The 15,133-nt window shown below is 38.3% G+C and overlaps 1 protein-coding gene and 1 pseudogene across 19 annotated transcripts in view; one reads left to right on the top strand and one right to left on the bottom strand.

Annotated features, from left to right (window-relative positions):
• LCOR (ligand dependent nuclear receptor corepressor) overlaps positions 1-15,133 on the bottom strand; it is a 220,089-nt gene that overhangs the window by 172,055 nt on the left and 32,901 nt on the right. The gene's annotated exons all lie outside the window — the stretch shown is intronic.
• On the top strand, positions 9,641-10,487 carry LOC143654078 (DCN1-like protein 1; annotated as a pseudogene).

Raw genomic sequence — 15,133 nt, 5'->3', positions numbered from 1 at the left:
ACAAAAAGAAGAAACTGAAAGTCTGAAAAAACAATACACAGAACTTATGGGAATGAAAGACACAGTTGACGAGATGAAAAAAACAATAGAAACCTACAATGGTAGATTTCAAGAGACAGAACATAGGATTTAAAAACTGGAGGATGGAACATCTGAAATCCGACAAGAAACAGAAACTATAGGGAAAAAAATGGAAAAATATGAGCAGGGTCTCAGGGAATTGAAAGACAATATGAAGCGCATGAAGATACGTGTTGTGGGTGTCCCAGAAGGAGAAGAGAAGGGAAAAAGAGGAGAAAAACTAATGGAGGAAATTATCACTGAAAATTTCCCAACTCTTATGAAAGACTTAAAATTACAGATCCAAGAAGTGCAGCGTACCCCAAAGAGAATAGATCCAAACAGACATACTCCAAGACATTTAATAATCAGAATGTCAGAGGTCAAAGAGAAAGAGAAGATCTTGAAAGCATCAAGAGAAAAGCAATCCCATCACATACAAGGGAAGCCCAATAAGACTATACGCAGATCTCTCAGCAGAAACCATGGAGGCAAGAAGACAGTGGGATAATATATTTAAATTATTAAAAGAGAAAAACTGCCAACCAAGAATTCTATCCAGCAAAACTGTCCTTCAAAAATGAGAGAGAAATTAAAACATTTTCAGACAAAAAAATCACTGAGAGAATTTGTGACCAAGAGACCAGCTCTGCAAGAAATACTACAGGGAACACTAGAGACAGATAGGAAGACAGAAGAGAGAGGTGTGGAGAAGAGTGTAGAAAGGCAGACTATGAGTAAAGGTAAAAAGAAGGAAAATTAGATGTGACATATAAAATCCAGAAGGCAAAATGGTAGAAGAAAGCACTACCCATGCAGTAATAACACTGAATGGTAATGGATTAAACTCTCCAATCAAAAGACATAGTCTGGCAGAACGGATTAAAAACCAGGACCCATCTATATGCTGTCTCTACTCAAAGGACACGAAGCCAAGGACACAAATGGATATTTACACACCAATGTTTACAGCAGCATTATTAACAATTACCAAGAGATGGAAACAGCCAAAATGTCCATCAACAGACAGCTGACTAAACAAACTGTGACATTTACATAAGATGGAATATTATGCAGCTGTAAGACAGAATAAAGTTATGAAGTATGTAACAACATGAATAGGCCTTAAGGACATTATGCTGAGTGTGATTAGCCAGAAAAAAAAGGACAAATACTGTATGGTGTCACTGATATGAACTGACATTAGTGAATAAACTTGGAATATTTCCTTGGTAACAGAGACCATCAGGAGATAGAAATAGGGTGAGATATTGGGTAATTGTAGCTGAAGGGATACAGATTGTGCAACAGGACTGAATATAAAAACTCAGAAATGGACAGCACAATACTACCTAACTGTAATGTAATTATGTTAAAACACTGAATGAAGCTGCATGTGAGAATGATAGAGGGAGGAGGGCTAGGGACACAAATGAAATCAGAAAGAAAGATAGAGGGTAAAGATCAAGATGGTATAATCAAGGAATGCCTAGAGTGAATAAGAATAGTGAAATGTACAATGTACAAATTTTAAAAATGTTTTTCCATGAGGAAGAACAAAGGAATATCATTATTGCAGGGTGCTGAAAATAGATGATAATTAATACTTTAAAATGTCACCTTATGTGTGAGACTAAAGCAAAAAATGTTTATTTGGTACAAAATTTAGATTTTGACTAGAGCATTTCCTAATATAACTCATGTTGATAGTTTGATTGAATGTCATAAGTACTTGGAATCTCAGGTAGCACATGAGATTTTGTTGGTTTGTCCAGAGTGATGCCCCGATGAATCCCAGAGTGACTTGATCAGTGACTGGAAAAGTATTTGCAAGCCCCCTTCGGGGAATGGTTAAGAGTAGGGAGAAATTCAACTTCCCCAAGTTGAATTCTTGATATTCTCACAAGCAGTGTGGACAACCAAAGCTATAGGCTGAGCCCCCAGTCTTGGGGTTTGTTCATATGAAACTAAATCCCACAAAGGATAGGTCAAGTCTACTTAAAATTTAGGCCTAAGAGTCACCCCCAAGAGAGCCTCTTTTGTTGCTCAGATGTGGCCTCTCTCTCCAGTCAACACAATGAGCAGTCTCACCACCACCACCACCCCCACCCCCTGCGTGGGACATGACTCCCAGGTATGTGGACCTTCCTGGCAACGTGGGACAGAGATCCTGGAATGAGCTGAGACTCAGCATCAAGGGACTAAGAAAAACCCTAGAATGAGCTGAGAATTAACACCAAGGAATTGAGAGAACCTTCTTGACCAAAGGGGGAAGAGTGAAATGAGACTAAGTGTCAATGGCTGAGAGATTCCAAACAGAGTCGAGAGGTTATCCTGGAGGTTATTCTTATGCATTAAGTAGATATCACCTTGTTGTTCAAGATGTAGCGGAGAGGCTGGAGGGAACTGCCTGAAAATGTAGAGCTGTGTTCCAGTAGTCATGTTTCTTGATGATGATTGAACAATGATATAGCTTTCACAATGAGACTCTGTGAATATGAAAACCTTGTGTCTGATGCTCCTTTTAGCTACTATATCAACAGAAGAGTAGAACATATGGAATAAAAATAGAGGGGACAAATGTTAAAATAAATTTAGTTTGAAATGCTAGTGGTAAATGAAAGCGAGGGGTAAGGGTTGTGGTATGTATAACCTTTTTTTTCTCTGTTATCGTTTTATTTCTTTTTCTGTTGTCTTTTTATTTCTTTTTCTAAATCAATGCAAATGTTCTAAGAAATGATGAATATGCAACTATGTGATGATATTAAGAATTACTGATTGTATATGTAGAATGGAATTATATCTTAATGTTTTGTTTGTTAATTTTTTTTTAATTAATAAAAAAAGTTAAAAAAAAAAAAAAAAGAGTTCTAGGTCAAGTGAACAGAAGTCTAACCTGAATTACAAAGACACAGAGTCAGAGCCAGACTTGAGACAGTTACAGACCCGGAGCCCCTTGAATGAAGGGGAGGCCAGGTCCCTTTGGGGGTAGAACCCTGTTATACTGTTAATCTTCCTCCAAGCCTTCCCCAAGGAGACTGACAGCCTTTTACCAGGGTAACTGCACTGGGGAAATGGAAATGATCAGATATTTTGGGGATTATTAGACACTAGATCAGAAGTGACATTAATTCCAGAGGACCCAAAACGTCACTCTGGCCCAACAGTCAGAGTGGAGGCTTATGCAGGCCAGGTGATCAATGGAGTTTTAGCTCATGTCCGTCTCACAGTGGGTCCAGTGGGCCCCCAGACCCACTCGGTAGTTATTTCCCCAATTCAAGAATGTATAATTGGCACAGACATACCGAGCAACTGGCAGAATCCCTACATTGGCTCTCTAATTCGTGCAGTGAGGGCTATTATGGTGGGAAAAGCCAAGTGGAAGCCACAAGAACTGCCCCTAGCGAGCAAAATGGTAAATCAGAAGCAATACCGGATTTTTGGAGGGATTGCAGAGATAACGGCCACTCTTAAGGACTTGAAGGATGTAGGGGTGATGATTCCCAAAGCCCCATTCAACTCTCCTATTTGGCCTATGCAGAAAATAGATGGGTCTTGGAGGATGACAGTGGATTACTGTACGTTCAATCAGGTGGCAACTCCAATTGCAGCTGCTGTTCAAGATGTGGTATCATTGCTTGAGCAAATCAATACACCCCCTGGTACCTGATATGCAGTTACTGATCCGGCAAATGCTTTTTTCTCAATAGCTGTTAGTAAGGACCACCAGAAACAGTTTGCTTTCAGCTGGCAAGGTCAGCAATGTACTTTCACTGTCCTACCTCAGAGGTATATCAACTCTCCAGCACTAGGTCATAATCTTGTCCGTAGGGACCTTGATCATTTCTCCTTCTCATGAGACATCACACTGATCCATTATATTGATGATATCATGTTGATTGGATCTAGTGAGCAAGAAATAGCAAATACTCTAGACTTACTGGTAAGGCATTTGCGTGTCAGAGGACGGGAGATAAATCCAACAAAAATACAGGGACCTTTCACCACAGTGAAATTTCTAGGTGTCCAGTGGGCATGGGGCATGTCGAAATATCTCTTCTAAGGTGAAGGATAAGTTGCTGCATCTGGCCCCTCCTACGACCAAAAAAAAAGGTACAACACCTAGTTGGTCTCTTTCAATTTTGGCAACAACATATTCCTCACTTGGGTGTGTTACTCTGGCCCATTTATTGAGTGACCAGAAAAGCTGTTAACTTTGAGTGGAGACCTTAACAAGAGGAGGATGTGCGACAGGTCCAGGTTGCTGTACATGCTGCTCTGCCACTTGGGCCGTATGATCCAGCAGATTCAGTGGTGGTGGAAGTGTCAGTGGCAAATAGAGATGCTGTTTGGAGCCTTTGACAGGCCCCTTAGGGGAATCACAACGTAGACCCTTAGGATTTTGGAGCAAAGTCTTACCATCTGCTGCAGATTACTACTCTCCTTTTGAGAAACAGCTTTTGGCCTGCTACTGGGCCTTAGCAGAGACTGAACACTTAACCATGGGCCACCAAATTACCATGAGACCTGAGCTGCCTATCATGAGCTGTGTGTTGTCTGACCCACCAAGTCACAAAGTTGGGCGTACACAGCAGCACTCTATTGTAAAACGGAAATGGTATATATGAGATAGGGCCAGAGCAGGTCCTGAAGGAACAAGTAAGTTACATGAAGAAGTGGCCCAAATGCCCATGGTCTCCACTCCTGCCACATTATCTTCTCTTTCTCAGACCAGAGCTATGGTCTCTTTGGGAGTTTCTTACAGTGAACTGACTGAGGAAGAAAACCCTCGAGCCTGGTTTACAGATGGTTCAGCATAATATGCAGGTACCACCCAAAAGTGGACAGCTGCAGCACTACAACCCCTTTCTGGGGTGTCCCTGAAGGACAGTGGTGAGGGGAAATCCTCCTAGTGGGTAGAAATTAGAGCAATGAACCTTGTTGTATATTTTGCTTGGAAGGAGAATTGGCCAGAGATGCATTTGTATACTGACTCATGGGCTGCTGCCAATGGTTTGATTGGATGGTCTGGGACTTGGAAAGACCATAATTGGAAAATTGGTGACAAAGAGGTCTGGGAAAGAAGTATGTAGACAGAACTTTCTGAGGGGCCCAAAACGAACAGATTTGTGTTCCATGTGAATGCGCACCAGAGGGTGACTTCAGCAGAGGAAGATTTTAATAATCAAGTGGATAAGATGACCCGTTCTGTGGATACCAGTCAGCTTCTTTACCCAGCAACTCCTGTCATTGCCCAATGGGCTCATGAACAAAGTGGTCATGGTGGTAGAGATGGAGGTTATGCATGGGCTCAGCAACATGGACTTCCACTCACCAAGGCTGACTTGGCTACAGCCATTGCTGAGTGCCTGTGGTAGTTAGATTCAGTTGTCAACTTGGCCAGGTGAAGGCACCTATTTTGCTGCGGACCTGAGCCAATGGTATGTGAACCTCATCTGTTGCTGATTACATCTGCAGTCAGCTAGGAGGCATGCCTGCTGCAATGAATGATGTTTGACTTAACTGGCTGGTACTTAAATGATGAGAGTGCAATGTAGCACAGCCCAAGCACCTTAGCATACCTCATCTCAGTACTCGCAGCTCAGCCCAGGCCTTTGGAGATGCAGAAAGGCATCACCCTGGAGAAAGTTGTTGGAACCCAGAGGCCGGGAGAGAAGGCCAGCAGAGATCATCCTGTGCCTTCCCAAGTAAGAAAGAACCTCAGATGAAAGTTAGCTGTCTTTCTTCTGAAGAACTAATGAAATAAATCCCCTTTTATTAAAAGCCAATCCATCTCTGGTGTGTTGCATTCTGGCAGCTAGCAAAACTAGAACAGTGCCCAATTTGCCAGCAGCAGAGACCCACACCCAGTCCCCGATACAGCACCATTCCCTGAGGTGACCAGCCAGCTACATGGTGGCAGGGTGATTACATTGGAGCACTCCCTTCATGGAAGGGACAGCTATTTGTTCTAACTAGAATAGACACATACTCTGGATATGGGTTTGCGTTCCCTGCATGCAATGCTTCTGCCAAAACTACCATCCGTGCGCTTACAAAACACCTTATCCATCGTCATGGTATCCCACACAGCATTGCTTCTGATCAAGGAACACACTTCACAGCAAATGAAGTGCGGGAATGGGCACATGCTCATGGAATTCTCTGGTCTTACCATGTTCCCCATCATTCAGAAGCAGCTTTATTGATAGTACAGTGGAATGGCCTTTTGAAAACTCAATTATGGTGCCCACTAAGTGGTGATACCTTGAAGGGCTGGGGTAATGTTCTCCAGGAAGTTGTATATGCTCTGAATCAGCATCTGCTGTATGGTGTTGTTTCTCCCATAGCCAGGATCCATGGGTCCAGGAACCAAGAGGTGGAAATGGGAGTGGTACCACTCGTTATTACTCCTAGTGATCCACTAGGAAAATTTCTGCTTCCTGTCCCTGCGACCCGGAGCTCTGCTGGTCTACAGGTTTTAGTTCCAAAAGGGGGAGTGCTTTTACCAGGAGAAACAACAATGATTCCATTGAACTGGAATCTAAGACTGCCACCTGGTCACTTTGGCTCTCATGCCCCTTCTTGGATCAACAAGCCAAGAAGAGGATAACATTATTGTCTGGGGTGATTGACCCTGACTATCAGGGGGAAATAGGACTGTAACTACACCATGAAGGTAAAGAAGAGTTTTCTTGGAATACAGGAGATCCCCCAGGGTGTCTTTTAGTACTACCATGCCCTATGATTAAAATCAATGGAAACCTGCAACAACCCAGTCCAGGCAGGACTACCAATGGCTCTGAAACTTCAGGAATGAAGGTTTGGGTCAATCCACCAGGCAAAGAACCATGACCAGCTGAAGTACTTGATGAGGGTAAAGGGAACATGGAATGAGAAATGGAAAAAGGTAGTGATAAATATGAACTATGACCATGTGATCAGTTACAGAAATGAGGATTGCAATGCTGTTTTGTTCATGTTATACTATTTGAGTTGTAAGATATCGAGTTTAAGAATGAATGTTACCCAAGGACTTGAACCCTATTCTGGAGAGATTTAACGTGCTTCCAGTTATATGTAGGACAACTAAGTATTGTTAGGTGAAAGAAAAACGTGTGTTTTATTGTTTTTTTACTTAGAAATTAGATATGGTTTAAGGTGATATGTACAGCTGCCAAGTTGACCAGGGGTGGACTGTCATGGTCAGGGTCATGTGTCAGCTTGGCCAAGCTGTGGTACCTGTTTGACTGGTTGGGTAAGTGCTGGCCTGTCTGTTGTGATGAAGACATTTCATACAATTAAATCATGATCACATCAGCTGCATCCACAGCTGATTCCATTTGTAATCAGTCAAGGGGAATGTCTTCTGCAATGAGTGATGCTTAATCTAATCACTGGAAGTCTTTTAAGGAGGATTCAGAAGGGACAGGCTCTCTTCATGCTTCGGCTGGCGAGCCTCTCCTGTGGAGTTCGTCCAGACCCTCCAACGGAATCATCAGCTTCACAGCCTGCCCTAGGATTTTAGACTCTGCGTTCCCATGGTTACGTGAGACACTTTTATAAATTTTTTACTTGCGAGTGTTTCCTGTTGATTCTGTTTCTTTAGAGAACCCTAACTAATACAGTACCAAATCAATGGAAAGAGTAGCCATCTCACAAATGGTGCTGCATAACTGGATATTCACATGCAAAAGGATGAAAGTGGACTCCTATCTCACACCGTATACAAAAATTATCTCAAAATGGATCAACAATCTAAACATAAGAGCTAAAACAATAAAACTCTCAGAAGAAAACACAGGGATGAAGCTTCAGGATCTTATATTAGGCAACGGATTCTTAGAGGTGACACCAAAACCACAAGCAACAAAGCAAGAACATAGATAAACCTATTCATGACAACTTAAAACGTTTATACATCAAAAGACATTATCAAGAAAGTGAAAAGACAACCTATGAGAAAATATTTGGAAAGCATATATTTGATAGGAGTTTAATATCCAGAACATATAAAGAAAACCTACAACAAAAAGAGCAACAGCCCAGTTAAAATTGGACAAAGGACATAGACATTTCTTCAAAGAAGATACACAAATTGCCAATAAGCACATTAAGCCAACAGGGAAATACAAATGAAAACCACAATGAGATACCACATCACACCCACTATGATAGCTAGTACATAAAATATCGGAAATAGGTGTTGTCTTAGGATGTGGAAAAATAGAAACTCTCATGCACTGGAGGTGAGAATGTAAAATGCAGTTACTGTGGAAAATAATTTGGGGTTCCTCAAGAAACTAAGAGAATTACCTGATGACCTGAAAATTCCACACTTAAGATTATATAACACAAACAACTGAAAGCAGGGATTTAAACATACCTGGTATGCCAATATTCACAGCATCATTATTCACAACAGCCAAAAGTTAGAAACAACCCCAAGTGTCAATCAACAGATGAATGAACAAAACTGGGTACGTTCACACAACAGAATGTTATGCAGCTGTAAAAAAGGAATGAACTTCCGATATATGCTACCAACATAAATGAATCTTGAAGACATTACGCTAAGTGAGTAAGCCAGACAGAATTAACTGTTGTATAATTCTGCTTATAGGAAACAACTAGAGGCAGCAAATTCATAGATACAGAAAGTAGATTAAAGGTTAGGAGAAACAGAAGAAAGGGGAATGGTGAGTCACTGCTTAAAAGGTAAAGAACTTTTGTTTTGGGTTATGGAAAGGTTTTAGCAATAAAGGTGGTCATGGTAATTCAACAGTGTTAAAGTAATTAATGCCACTGAACTGTTCACTGAAAAGTGGTTAAAATGGCAGTTTTCATGTTAGATAGAAATTTACCACAATTTTTAAAAAATTACATAGAAGGGTACCTATACATCGCTTAATTTAAAATATATAGACACAGAGCAAAGAAATAATATCAAGCTCACAAAGTGAAAACTCACAAGGTTAAACAATGTGAGATTTACAATGAAAAGTCCTTTTCCTAGGAGCTGTCTTGTACTCCTGGTTCTTAATATTCATCAGCGTTACACTCACTGTAATTTATTATGTGGAATACTTTTTATATGGAAGACAGCCAAAACTGAATTCTTAATCTCTTCCACATCTTCTCCAATCACAGACGCCCCCATCTTGATTAATGGCAATTCTGTATTAGCAGCTGCTTGGCCCAAAAAAACTATGAAGTCCACCCTGACTCCTCTCTATTGCTCACTCCCCAACGCATTCAACCCATCAGGAAACTCTACTGGCTCTACCAATTCTAACCAATCCTCTATCACTAGTACCTGAACCAAACAACTTCATCTCTCATGTGGATTGCTACAATAGCTTCCACATTAAAATTTGTGCTAAAACTCCTACTTTCCCACCCCTAAGCCTATTCTCAACATTCTATCCAGAGTTAGCTTGTCAAACTAAGCCAATTCATCACGTTACTCTCTTCTCAAGAGCCTACAATGCTCTCCATTTTACTTTTAATTAAAAACCAAAGTCCTATTCCATTTGCTGTGGTCCTGGAAGATGAGGTGAGAAGCTTGGAAGACATCAACATGAACAAATTGAAGTCATCACAGAAAGACAAAATTCGTCACACAATCTTGTGAAAAAACAGCAGTAAGATGTCTGTTTCAAAATGACTGGAAGTTAGATGTTGCAACAGACAACTTTTTTCAAAATCTTGAACTTCATATACGAGAGAATCTAAAAGAATCATTGAACAAAAAAGAAGTTAGAACAACCAAACAATAGATATAAAGATCCTCCTGATGAAAATAAAATTGGAATGCATAGTATACAGCAGTTCTGTGATGACATGGCCATCGATCCTGTGTGGCTTTAACCCTGTGTAGAGGTTCAGAGCAGCAACACCATACAAAATTTCCACACAGGAGTTCAAAGGAGGCATGACAGAATTAGGATGTGACTGTAGGAAAAATTAATGACCCAGATACCCAAGATGAAACAAGAATTCAAAGAACCAGGACGATTTAAGGATTTTTACCAGTTTACTTTCTTTTTTTAAACTTTTTTATTGTACAACATATATACAAAGCAAATAAAGAAAAAAAGCAATAGTTTTCAAAGCACTCTTCGTTTACCAGTTTACTTTTAATTGTGCAAGGAATCCTGGACAAAAAAGGATCACATCTAGAAATGAACGCTGCATGCTGGAATTTGGTGCTTAATGGAAGACCTAAATTCTTAAACTTAATGGAATAAAGTTTTGTTGGAACATCACAAACAATCAGCACTAAAAGATACTTGGAATCTTCTTTTAGACTTCAGTACAATTACTACAGATCACATCTCTCTATGATGGAGCATAGCCTGTTTTTATTGATGACTATGGAATTTGCACACCCTCAAATTGCTGAGACAGAAAGTACAACAGTGTAACTAAAAGAAGCTTCTAGAATGTTCACAGTCTGTACAATAAATACAAAGGAGAACTGCACAATTTCTGGTGCCTGGAATGAACTGAAGCTTAATCCTCACAATTCAGGCTGAGGGCTGAGACAAAATTTTAAGGATACATCTAAGACCATTTCGTATTTCATTCTTCTAATTGCAGTTTGGGCTTGTCTTCTAGTCTAGGCTGCTCTGAACATTTATAATTCTAACATTGTGGAGTTCATCTTATATATGTGGATCATCCTAGTTCATTCTCCCATTAGTCTTTGAAACTTTATGGTGTTATTTTGAAGTTTTCCTTCTCACATAAAGCACAATACTGTCTTCATCAGAAAACAGCTTGGCATAAGAAGTAACATACAAATATCACAAATCATTTATAAAAACTTCTTAAATATATGCTAGTCCTAGTTGCAAAGACTATGCTGACAGCACTTCCAGTGAGAGTGATATATTTAAGTATACCAGATCTGAAATGGCATTCCAATTTTGGAGGATTTTTTTTCCTGGCAAATCACATGTATTGTTCATGTGACTAGAGCATTTGATGAAAACAACCAATGTGAAAAAATTTAGGATAGTTCGGCACCTATGTGAAAAGCTTATTGTGCCTTAGACCCTCAATTGCAAAAAAGTTCTTCAGAACTGTTCTTCATTTATCCTACCCATGTTTATATATATAGTTTTATTGGGAGCTTTTATTTAGTAAATGCCCACATATTGGTAGATGCCTTCCTTTCAACATTATACATTACATAATTAGATTTCACTATGATTTTGAAATGCTTCTATGCCTGTCAAGTAAGTTAAGCTATTTAATCTGTTTCAAATGTTTTAGACTGCCATACAATAGAAAATTATAAATTAAGGCATGAGGCATTTTTTTGTTTTGTTTTGTGTTTTCTGGGTCATTGCCCTATAAAACACAAATGAAATTCCCCTAATTTACAAGAAGATAGTAGGAATTAAATTTTGGAAATGGTTGTAATGAGCTATGAAGTTGAATCTTCATAATATAGGCACTGCTCTTTCAGAGAAATAGTCCACTTTTGATGACTTCTTATTGTACTAAAATTGCTTTAACTGCTCATCACTGTGGTTGTCAAATATTTACTTCACAAGCAAAGATTTTAAAACAAGTATATCCATGGTGCAAAATATCACTCTGGTTTCTACTTTTGTAAATCATTCAGTCTCTTTACTCTTTTTGTTTCATTCAGATTAACTTCCTTTTCACATCAAAGCAGAATGTCATCACATATGTCTTTTTTATTTATTTATTTTTCATTACAGGACCCACAAATTGCTTTCATGCTGGGGCAAAAAAAGAACAAACCAAAACACCAAAGTCCTTACAATAGTCAACAACCTTACATGATCTGCCCAGTTACTTTTCTTAATTAGATTCAAGTTAAATGTTTTAGGTGGTGTTCTGTCCTCCCTATTTAATCTAACCAAGAGGCACATAATATCTGCCTGTTCTACTTCTATTTATGCCAAGGATGATCAGTGAACTCAGGATATTAATTTGATCCCACCATTATAAAGTTTCTTTCACATAATTTTAGCATATACTGATAATCTGTCTACATTCATTATTTTATTATGGGTGCAAAATGGAGACCTTCTAATCCCATCATTCCTTCATTTATTACCTGGATCCTTCAATTAAAAAGAGGTCTCTATGATCAGCTATTTGGTTACCCTGAAATACAATTAGTTCATGGATGAAAGGCATGATAAATGTTTAGTTCTTCTTTATCTGCAAACTTTCAGACTAAAAAATTGACAGTCTAGCAACCACCAAAGGTGACAAGTTATTTTTAAAGTATCATTATGGATGCTTGTATTTTTATTTAGTTGATATAACTCAATACATTGCAATTATTACTTAAAAAAAAAAAAAAAAAAAACATGGGCAGGCACCCAGAATCAAACACGGGTCTCTGTCTCATTACTTTTTAATATTCAAACTTTTCATCTTCTGTCCGGAGGAAAAACTCTGCGATGGCCCTGTGTCTTTTTTTCAGGGGATGGGGGAGGGTGCATGGACTGAAATCAAACCCAGGTCTCCCACATGACAGGTGAGCATTTTAACACTGAACCACCTGCCCTGCGTCTTTTAAACACCTTAACTTATCTTAGCCACATGATAAGTAAAAGATACCATTTTGTTTAAATTTAAATTCCTTGATTATAATTAAGACTGCCACTTTTCATATGTTCATTGCACTCTTACAATTCTTTGTGAATTGTCTATTCGTTTTCTTTAACAGTTATTCTAATGGGCTGTTAATCTTTCTCGCTATCTGAAATTTAAGAGTTCTTTTTTTAATATATGGCAGAAAGGTACATATTAATACAAGCTGCAATCTTCTGTCTTCTCGATGGCATTTTTTTTCATCATATATTTTAAAAATAAAACAATCATTTCCTTTATAGCAAATGCACCTGATTATAATAGAAGAATTGCCTATGCCTCTTCTAATTATTTTATGGTTTCTTTTTGCAAATTTTTTTTGGGGGGGCTACATGGTTTGGGAATCGAACCAGGGTCTCCCGCATGGAAGGTGAGCATTTTACCACTGAACCACCTTTACGGTTTTTTTTCTTTTTTTTTTTTACTATATTTACCGATAAACAACATACAACACAAACATTCTTAACATACAAACATTCCATACATGGTGTACAATCAATGGTTCACTATATTCATTACCATGATCATTTTTAGAACATTTGCATCACTCCAGAAAAATATATGGGTTTTTTTTTTGTTCATATTTTTTTAATGTTTTAAGTCTCTGACTCAGCTAGTTATCATTAGCTACTTGTAAATCTGTCTTTTTCCAATGGAATTTGGGATCTGCAAGGGCAAAGACTATCTTACTCATTGTTACTAGATTACCATCTCGTCTGTGGACCACATGGTCTGTGGAGACAAATGTTCAAATGATAAGACTGAGGAAGGGGGTATTGATGATGATCAATTACAAACCCTCTTTCTGCTCTTAACTAGGAGCAACTCAGTCCTATGAAACTGTCCTCACTGTTGGGCAAGGGAAGGCAAGGATGGAGGTGGGGGGCAGGGAGCAATTACTGTGTATGTTTTGCTTTAAGCTAGATATCAATATGCATTGCCGTGAACTTCTCACAAATATGGGGCAGGGAAAAGGTTTCAAAGTGACTTTGGAAATTCAGCTTCTAAGATGCAATGTCTGAACAGAGTCTCAAAGAACAAGTACGCATGAAATAAAGAGACTGAAAAAGAATACTCCAGGCATAGTATTGAATGTACAAATATATGAAAGTGAAAATACACAATCTATTTGCAGAATTACAGGCAGTTCATTGTGAATGCCTGAGTGCTTGGTATAGAGAATAAGAACTACCACATAAATGTTAGCTACTATTATGCTGATTTGGGGAAACAAGGAGAAAAATTAGTAAAACGGTAAGCAGTAGGCTAAGACTAACCTAGAAAGCCATGTTAAAGTCTGAATTTTATCCTAAGATGATGAACCACTGAAGAATTCTTTAGAGGATAACAGTATTATGTTACACAAAAATTACACTGGCAGTGTGGATGAAAAATTAGACGAAATGCACCAGAACCCTAATGAGGGGGTACGTATAAATGATAAAAACTTTTATAAAGCAATGGAAATCTGAAAACCTGCAGCAAGACGTCTTAACATACTGATCTGCACTAAAAGGTGCCAGGTGTCAAATAGAGTATTATGGCAAGTGAAATATATACACTTTAAGAGTAAATATTTTAGACAATTTGAAAGGCTTTCAATTTTAGTAAAGACTCAAACCCAGTAAAGTAAATCATTTTCAACTAAATTCTTTTAGGGTCATGAAATGTCCCACATTCTCTTTCCACAAGTAAGACAAGTTGATGAAAGACCATGAAAGAATGTCTCCCAGTCAAGTGAAAGACTAATTTTCTAAAGATGCCACGATGTTATCTATACCTTTATCTTTCCACCCCACACACTACTTTAACCCCAGAAGTATAACTCTTAGTCATGGTTTACCAAAGAATGAAGATCAAAACAACTTATTTAGCATTTAATCCATTTCAATATGGAATTTCACACAACCATGGGAATTAGGATTAAGGAACAGAATATAAACTTCATGAACCTTAGTAGCTTAAAATTAAAATAATTTATAAACTTATTAATTCAGGGGAGAGATGAACACAGTCTGAAACAAAGTTTTAAAAATCACAATGACTTTTTAAAAATTTTTTGTGGTAATATATATACAACATAATATTTCCCATTTTAATCACTTTCAAGTATATAACTAAATAATGCAAATTATATTCACAAGTTTGTGCTACCATCAACCATCCTATGTAACCAAATTTTTTCATCATCCCAAAGAGAAACTCTGTACCTCTCAAGCATTAACTTCCCATTCCCCAGAACCCTGTAATCGTGTCTTTATTAATTTTGAATATTCTAGCTATTTCATATAAAAAAAGTCATGCAATATTTGTGCTTTCATGTTTGTCTTATTTCATTTAATATGTCGTCTTCAAGGTTCATCTAAATTGCAGCACTTCATTCCATTCTATGGTTGAATAATATTCCACTGTCTGGATATACCCAATTTGT

Source organism: Tamandua tetradactyla, chromosome 13 (assembly GCF_023851605.1).
Source record: "Tamandua tetradactyla isolate mTamTet1 chromosome 13, mTamTet1.pri, whole genome shotgun sequence".
Taxonomy (NCBI): Eukaryota; Metazoa; Chordata; class Mammalia; order Pilosa; family Myrmecophagidae; genus Tamandua; species Tamandua tetradactyla.
This window is presented reverse-complemented; position numbering and strand designations above follow the sequence as displayed.